The sequence below is a fragment of the Schistocerca cancellata genome, chromosome 8 (assembly GCF_023864275.1).
Source record: "Schistocerca cancellata isolate TAMUIC-IGC-003103 chromosome 8, iqSchCanc2.1, whole genome shotgun sequence".
Classification (NCBI taxonomy): domain Eukaryota; kingdom Metazoa; phylum Arthropoda; class Insecta; order Orthoptera; family Acrididae; genus Schistocerca; species Schistocerca cancellata.
In genome coordinates this window covers 246,194,208-246,201,726 of record NC_064633.1, presented here as the reverse complement: position 1 = coordinate 246,201,726, position 7,519 = coordinate 246,194,208, and positions in this window count along the sequence as shown.

Genomic DNA, 7,519 nt, shown 5'->3' with positions numbered 1-7,519 from the left:
GGACTATGGTTAGCAATTTCCATCGTACATTTGTCTACATATACCTACGTCTGTATGTCACTTTTATTGTGATGCATACTTGAACCAATGGTTCAGTTAGAGCAACAGAATCATCTTGGCGAAGTTATAGGCCAGGGTGGCCATTTGTTCTGGTAGTTGACTGGAGAATCTAATAAGCCTCATCTATGTTTCACACTTACTTTAGTTACACATTATAGTACAGATGGCATAAGAAGAACCCTGACTGCACCACTGCTGCCAGCTTTCAGGTGCAAAGCACAAACAGCTATAGGAAAAAACAGCAGCTGTCTATAGAGCTGTGGTAAAACTTAGGCATTGCCACAGAGACATTTACAAAATTGCATTACATTATTGGTTGAGGTACCTCCTGGAAGATGCTGGGCCCAAAGCCCTGCAACTGTAAGGGATCAACTTACCCCAAGTCAGCTATAGTGTCTGCAATCTTCTGCATGTTCATCGCAAACACATGAAGAATCAATAAAAAGCAGACCAGTAAGCCAACCAGGAGATGCATTTCCTTATCACCATAACTATTTCCTTTGCCTATCCTCCAAGTAATTCTGTAGTCTCCAACCACACAGACCCGAAAAATCTCAGCTTGACCCCATTGCTTCGCTCCAGTACCCAGCCACTTGTGTACCAAGACATGGATGACCTAAAATACCTTGTCACCTCTGATCTGAGCATAGCTTCTGGGTAGGTACGTTGTGGCCCACTTTGGGCTACCACACAGGTAAACCACCATTAGATGCTAAAAACTATAGACAAATCACTATTGTGTCACTTCTATAAATATTTGAAAGAACGTTGCTGAATTGTTTATGGTATATGATGGAACCAGCATTCATTCAGAAACAAACAAGTTTCTGGCGAGGAAAGAACTGTACCTGTCAAACTCTTAATCTAACCCAATACATAGAGGATGCGTTTGGAGCATACAATATTACAGGTATTGCTTTCATCAAATCAACAGCTTCTTACGATACTGTTAATCGCCACATACCGATAGAGATCTATGGGGTTACCAAAGGCTATGGTTTCACTAAACTGATTGAAGAATTAATTGGAAACTGAAGCTACTATATAGAGACAGTCAGGGATAATGCAGTGGATAGTGATGTCTGAAAAATGGATTATCACAAGAAAGTGAGTCATACATCTGTATGACCAGTCACTTCCAAAGCACATAAGTAGTTTTCTTTACACAGATTATCTGGCTTTCATAACAAGTGGAAGTTCACCTGATAGATGCTCTGGAGATGAATATTAATTACAACACAACTTCCCCCAAACACAGTTAAAACTTAAATTGTGCTCTCCACTTTAAACACAAACAGGCCTATCATAAGCTTTATGTCTCATGGCAAGGAGTATAATTGGTTGCCATATTCAAAATATTTAGGTGTCACACTTGACTTGCATGTAATATTGCCAAAACATGGTCCAAAAGCATCTGAAGGTAGATAATTTGCACTACCCAGGGCTCTCAGCCATAGACTTTAAGAACAGCATTATGTCAGCTAGTCTATGGCAAAATGTGAATGCCCTGTCTGGTACAAATCTGTACACACAAAACAAGTCAAGAGGCACTAAATGAGACATGCAAGCTTATAGTCAGATGTACACTACTGAATTAGGTAAATCTTTTGGTAGGTATTATCCCTAGACATCCTTTGAAGTTCTGCAAGAGTGGAAAGAACAAACCATGTCACCAAGCCTAGACACCCATTACATTATTAAGTACCAACTGTCCAGAGATTTACATCTACAAAAGGCTCCATGAAAACAAGCAACAAGTCACTACAGTCAAAACAAGTATGGACATGTGGAAAAAACAGGTAGAAAATGATCACTGCCCTAAACCATCTCTAGTTTCCTCCCTGGTCACCACGAGAAGTGAACTGAACTGCGCAGTGTTCACTCAATTGCCCACAATCTGGAGTCAGAACATCCAGATCTAATCTCCAAACATCAAGATTTCCAAAGGTCACTACTGAATGTGACTGTTGAGAAGCACAAACCACAAACCACTTGCTCTGCTGTCAGATCTGCACCATGGAAGACCTACTTCAAATAGCTAATGAAGTTACCCACTTTTAGTCATCCATGGTGTAATCTTCCAGGCACTTACATCCACGCATATTAACTTCAAGTTACTTGGTTTATGTATTCTGTAATTAAGCCTGTCTGACATGCAATAAGACTAGCTGTACACTTGCTTACTGGCTCATGCGAAAACTTTGCTGTCTACTACCTGGCTTCCCTGCAGGAAGCTGTGCCTGTTTTCCTTGGTAGGTCCAGTGAAATTTTTGTTGTAGGGTTGCCTGAATATTACCTGTGCTGGCCAATCAGTAGTCCTGTTTGGCAGCTAACATCTATTATTATTATTATTATTATTATTATTATTATTATTATTATTATTATTCCCGTGGAGGCCCGGGAAAAGAATAGGCCTCCGGTATGTTCTGCCAGTCGTAAAAGGCGACGAAAAGAACAAACCACTAATAGGGCTAACCCCCATCTTAGCGTGATTAATTAGTTCAGGACAGAACTAATGAAGCCTCGAACAAGTTCTGTCATGGTCAGGGACGACGCTTGAACCCTAACCCTGCCCACAATGGTAACGACACTGCTAGTCACACGGAAAATGATTTAAATCCAAATAGAGGTGTTTTGCAGGATATGCTTCCTGCAACCACTCTAGAAGGAAAACAAAGACAGAGGATGAGATGGTCAGATGAAGTTAACTGACACCTCATGTTCTGTTATTACCAAGCAACAAACTTAGGAACCAACACAACTGGATACTGATCACAAGTATACACAACATTTATTACCAGATACCCAGATTTAAAATTTTTAACAGAACAATGACTAGCTGATCAGATCCGTGTAATAATAAAAAATAACAGGATACCCCAGTCAGAATTAGAAAACATCAAACAGTACAACAAATACTGGAACAAAATAATGTGCAATCAGAAGAAGAAGAAAATACAGTAATGGAAAAGATCCCAGAGCAAACAAACAAAGAACAACACACATCAATTAAACAATCAGAGGAAAACAAAATCTTAAGACAGCCACCAGAACAAGCACAAAAAGAGTGACACACGTTAGATATAGAAGAAAAATTTCAGCTGACATATATAGAGTACAAAGACACAAATGCAGACATTAGACCATTCTTGCATAGACCGTCAAATAACCCACAAGTCGAAACAACAATAAAACTATCAACACAATCATACACAACAAAATAAATGAAAATACAACTATGGAAGAGTTACAACTACTGGTTTATATAGGAGCGCTCACTACACTAAATATACACACTAGGCAGAGATCAGAACCAACCAACACACAGAAGAAACCCACAAAACCAGCATGGCAACAGATCAGAATAGAAAAACTGAGAAAAGACATCGGACAGCTAACACAATTTATAAGAAATGAAATGTCAGAAAAAAAACGAAAAAGGTTAGGTAAAATCTCACAACAAGAAGCGATAGAGCAATTAGATGAAAAGAAGCAGAAATTACAAGCATTGTCCAAACGACTTAGAAGATACAAAAAAAGTGAAAATAGAAGGAAACAAAACCAAACATTCAACACAAACCAAAAGAAATTTTACCAGACAATAGATAACACACGCATTAAAATAGACAATCCACCAAACATAACAGACATGGAACACTTCTGGAGCAACATATGGTCAAACCTGGTACAACATAACAGGCATGCACAGTGGATACAAGCAAAAACAGATACATACAAGATGATACCACAAATGCCTGAAGTGATAATTTTGCAACATGAAGTCACCCAAGCAATTAATTCTACTCACAATTGGAAAGCCCCTGGAAAAGATAAAATATCAAATTTCTGGCTAAAGCAGTTCACCTCAACACATTCACATCTAACTAAATTATTTAACAGTTACATTGCAGACCCACACACATTCCCTGATACACTTACACATGGAATAACTTATCTGAAACCTAAAGATCAAGCAGACTCAGCAAACCCAGCTAAATATCGCTCCATAACATGCTTACCAACAATATACAAAATATTAACTTCAATCATTACACAGTAATAACACACACAACACATAACAAAATTATAGATGAAGAACAAAAAGGCTATTGCAAAGGAGCATGAGGGTGTAGAGAGCAACTGATAATAGATGCAGAGGTGAATTATCAAGCTAAAACTAAACAAAGGTCGCTACACTACGCATACATTGACTACCAAAAAGCTTTTGATTGTGTACCCCACTCATGGTTACTACAAATATTGGAAATATACAAAGTAGATCCTAAATTGATACAGTTCCTAAACATAGTAATGAAAAATTGGAAAACCACACTCAATATCGAAACAAATTCAAATAATATCACATCACAGCCAATACAGATTAAGCATGGTATATACCAAGGAGACTCATTAAGTCCTTTCTGGTTCTGCCTTGCTCTGAACCCACTATCCAACATGCTAAATAATACAAATTATGGATACAATATTACTGGAACATACCAACACAAAATCACACATTTGCTATACATGGATGATCTAAAACTACTGGCAGCAACAAATCAACAACTCAACCAATTACTAAAAATAACAGAAGTACTCAGCAATGATATAAATATGGCTTTTGGAACAGACAAATGTAAGAAAAATAGCATAGTCAAGGGAAAACACACTAAACAAGAAGATTACATATTGGATAACCACAGCGACTGCATAGAAGCGATGGAAAAAAACAGATGCCTATAATTATCTAGGATACAGACAAAAAATAGGAATAGATAATACAAATATTAAAGAAGAACTAAAAGAAAAATATAGACAAAGACTAACAAAAATACTGAAAACAGAATTGACAGCAAGAAACAAGACAAAAGCTATAAATACTTATGCTAGACCAATATTGACCTACTCATTTGGAGTAGTGAAATGGAGTAACACAGACCTAGAAGCACTCAATACACTTACATGATCACAATTCCACAAATATAGAATACATCACATACATTCAGCAACTGAAAGACTCACATTAAGCAGAAAGGAAGGAGGAAGGGGATTTATTGACATAAAAAACCTACATTATGGACAGGTAGACAATTTAAGAAAATTCTTTCTAGAATGAGCAGAAACTAGCAAAATACACAAAGCAATCACTCATATAAATACATCGGCTACACCACTGCAATTTCATAACCACTTCTACAACCCTTTAGAGCACATAACATCAACAGATACGAAGAAAGTAAATTGGAAAAAGAAAACACTACATGGCAAGCACCGGTATCATCTAACACAGCCACACATCGATCAAGATGCATCCAACACATGGCTAAGAAAAGGCAATATATACAGTGAGACGGAAGGATTCATGATTGCAATACAGGATCAAACAATAAACACCAGATATTACAGCAAGCACATTATTAAAGATCCCAATACCACAATAGATAAATGCAGACTTTGAAAACAACAAACAGAAACAGTAGATCACATCACAAGCGGATGTACAATACTAGCAAATACAGAATACACCCGAAGACATGACAATGTAGCAAAAATAATACATCAACAACTTGCCATACAACATAAACTAATAAAACAACACGTTCTCACATACAAGTATGCACCACAAAATGTATTGGACAATGAATACAAATTATACTGGAACAGAACCATTATAACAGATAAAACAACACCACATAACAAACCTGACATAATACTCACCAATAAAAAGAAGAAATTAACACAACTAATTGAAATATCCATACCCAATACAACAAAGATACAGAAGAAAACAGGAGAAAAAATTGAAAAATACATCCAACTGGCTGAGGAAGTCAAGGACATGTGGCATCAGGATAAAGTTGACATTATACCAATTATACTATCAACTACAGGAGTCACACCACACAATATCCACCAGTACATCAACACAGTACAGCTACATCCAAATGTATATATACAACTACAGAAATCTGTAATTATTGATACATGTTCAATTACCCGAAAGTTACTAAATGCAATGTAACATATACCGTACAGTTAAAAGGAAGTCACACTTGATCAAGGTCTACGTCACTTTCCATTTCTAACCAGACATAAGGTCTCGGAAAGGAAAGGAAAGAATAATAATAATAATAATAATAATAATAATAATAATAATAATAATAATAGATTCTAGTGCATTTCATAACTTATTTATCAGCTTCTTGACGAGCTGTCTATCATTTCATTATTTGTCATAGTTATTGTGATATTTCAAGAATAAGCAAACTACAGCAAGAAATTCCAAAAGTTTCCAATGAAAAATAGAGGTTGCTAAGAATTTGCATTTGGTATATGTTCGGTCATAGACTGCTGCATATGAAACATATTGAATTATTCTTTAAAGATACTACTATCTACTGTCAATACTGAGGAAATGGATTTATGTAAAGCAGTCTGTCCCTGTGCCAACAAACACGCCAGAATGAAATATTCATAATATCTCTCATATATTAAACATTTTGAGGTATCAAAACAAGATTTTGGCAAATGATAGCATGCAAAGGAGAGTGTATTTTTGCCATATGATTTAAGTGAAATTTCCACATGCACTGCAATGTTCAAGCAACTACAGAGTTTTTCAATGAAATACTCTAATATTTAAGGGCCATCAATAGCTTGTGAAATGAGAATTGATGTGAGTTTTGCAACAATATATGTGAAGAAATTACACGTTTATTTTTATACTGAGAATGAGCTTTTTCACAAGCCATTTACTTATCTTCCACTTGTTGCTACTTTAATAGTACACTGTCATAGTTTCAACTGCATTAGAATGTTAGTGAGATGAATATTTGTAAACTCCGCTGTGTTTCAGCAAAAGAAGCAGATTTTAATATGGCAACAAGAGAAGCTACACATTACTCAGAAACTGTCACCAATAACATGTCTCTAAGGTTAGAAACTGAATAAGAGGTCTGGGGAACACAAATTGCTATTTTTGTTGAAATTTCGATGGAATCCTGGACCTCAGTGTATTGTTAATACTGAATTATTGGTACAGAAACTGGCCAAAGCATTTTATTTCTGTATCTCAATAATCTGACAAATGTGAAAACATTTAATTTGAGGAATCTTGACAACTACCCATCAAGATGTAAACAGAATATCAATATTTTTGAAGAACTAAAAGATAATTAAATTTTTCTTGAGACATTCGAGTCTCATCTTTATCTACAATAATGATAGAAGCTCAAGAAATGAATTATATCAGATCTATGGATCACCTACACCTGAGGTAGAGGCAGGACTTCCTCATTACACCCAATTCTGGGATGCTATTCCATTACTGGAGAGCCTCAGCAACAGTGACGATCTAATGAGGAGAACATAAGCTCAAGACGTGAATTTAAGTTTGTGTTAGGGAGAGCGTTTGACCAGGGTTCTAGTCCTGGCTGTGGCACAAATTTTAATTCATTTC